This window comes from Bidens hawaiensis, unplaced genomic scaffold (genome assembly GCF_021521415.1).
Source record: "Bidens hawaiensis isolate Kalapana, Puna unplaced genomic scaffold, B.hawaiensis_p1.1 tig00048255_1, whole genome shotgun sequence".
NCBI classification, from domain to species: Eukaryota; Viridiplantae; Streptophyta; class Magnoliopsida; order Asterales; family Asteraceae; genus Bidens; species Bidens hawaiensis.
In genome coordinates, this window is record NW_027498643.1 from 44,530 (window position 1) to 46,539 (window position 2,010).

A 2,010-nucleotide genomic window follows, 5' to 3' on the forward strand; every position below is an offset into this window, starting at 1 on the left:
CGTCAAGTATATTGATAAATAAAAGGTGGTTACAAGTGTTGTGGAGTTGATGATCGATGTTACAAAGTAAGCTAGTGTGTAGAGAGAATATATTGTTCTGCTCTAGTGTGTGTGAGAATACATGTTTTCTCCTAATCGACCATATCTCAATTATATATATAAGATAATAACTCAATGGAGTTATTAATAATAAAGACTGTTAAATAATTATCCCTAAAAATCCGCCATGTCTTCAATATAATCGTAACAGCCACTTTGACCACGTGATCCATCACTCAGGCTGCGAAATAGGTGGTAGACTAGGTCTTCTAGCCGTTACACTTATAAAATATCAGCCTTCATATAAGATACAACCGTTAATAGCAGCAAATACCGAGAATCCATGATCCTGACATAGCTCTGGAACTCTTCAGAAGGATAATTAATCCAGACACGTCAATATTTTCTTGACTGCAATTTAGTGGATAGACTGAGTCTTCTAACCGTTATACATGCTAAATATAAGACCACACGTGAGAACAACTGTTAGTAAATAATAAGTACTATGGATCCTTGATCCTGACGGGATCTAGAACACACGCTAAGGATAACTGATCCAAAACATATGCCAGGATAACATATCCACAGTGTCAAATTTCTGTGCACTAACAATTACCCCCAAAATGGCGGTTGTGATAAGATCACAGCTGTCATTTTGCCTTTGAATTCAAACTTCCTGCAAAAACATATCAGATTTGACAAGCTGGATATAATTGTCATATATCAATGGAGTTTCCTTGGGAACTTCCCTTCCGGCTGTATATCCTTCTCCCGTAAGGTCTTGTTAGACCTAAGTTACCATAAGTATTGATCCTTTTGCAATCCTTATAAAACTGAATTAAAGGATTTTGAATCCATAAGTATTAATCCTTCGGTGATCCTCAGAATCTAATTTATGATACCTGATGCAAATAACTTATGATATTATCTGGGATTAAACCCAATAAACCGGGGACAAGCCCATAAAATAAACTGGGGACAAGCCCGTGCAACTGGAGACAAGACCGTGTAATCTGGGGACAAGCCCGTGTAATCTGGGGACAAGCCCCAAAATTGCGGACAAGCCCAAAACTGGGGACAAGACCAAATACGGATGTTAACTGGGGACTCGCCCAAACTAGGATTTAGCCCAAACGTGAGATAACGTGAAAACATTATAAACCTTAGCTAACATGAAAATGTTAGAAACCTTTGTCTTGAGATAACGTGAAAACGTTATAAACCGGTGGTATGGTACGTCTACCATAAATCGTAGGATCCTCCATATAGCCGAAAGCAACGAAATTGTCAGCCACTAAGCGTGTACTGGTCCCGCTGCCCCGGACTATACGTTGGATAGCGTGCGCTCCAGGCGAGAGTGTAGAAACTCTAACTTATAAGAAAGGTGAAAACCTTTAAACCTTGGAGGGTATGACCATCGGGGGTCTTACCCAATCGTGGGCTAGGCCAAGGAAAATAGAGATGTACCTTAAGCTTGAGGGAGAGGTGGCCAACCTCTTAGACATTGAACCTCTTATTGAAATCTGCATTGTTACTTAAAAACTTGGAAAAGATAAATGTTAAGAATACATTATCCTTAAAATAACAAGAATATGAAATGAATAAATGATCAAATTGATATTACCAATTTTAGGATCCTTGATCCTAGATGGATGCTTGATTTTTGAAGGATACTAGATCCTGACTATAAAAAATACTTTTTGAGATGCATAGCGTTCCATGCTCTGGGTAACCTGTTGCCTTCCATAGTTAGCAAGTGATATGCCCCCTTTCCAGCTTCTGACTCGATCAAGTAGAGACTTCCCATTTGGGTGCTAGCTTTCCATCTGCTGGATTAGTTGTGTTTTGGAAGGCTTTCCTCAAGACTAGATCTCCTTCTTGAAATATTCTAAGCCTTATATTTTTGTTGTATGCCCCAGCTACCCTTTGTTGATATGCTGCCATTCTGATATTGGCTAGGTCACTAAGTTC

At 39.1% G+C, this 2,010-nt stretch overlaps 1 long non-coding RNA gene across 1 annotated transcript; it reads right to left on the bottom strand.

The window, feature by feature from the left end:
- Positions 1-502: 502 nt before the first annotated feature.
- LOC143597422 (uncharacterized) lies at positions 503-1,457 on the bottom strand. The gene is made up of 3 exons (XR_013146905.1): positions 1,263-1,457; positions 1,112-1,201; positions 503-1,052 (listed from the first exon to the last, which is right to left on the bottom strand). It is a non-coding gene; the product is annotated as an uncharacterized LOC143597422 (long non-coding RNA).
- Positions 1,458-2,010: the final 553 nt, after the last annotated feature.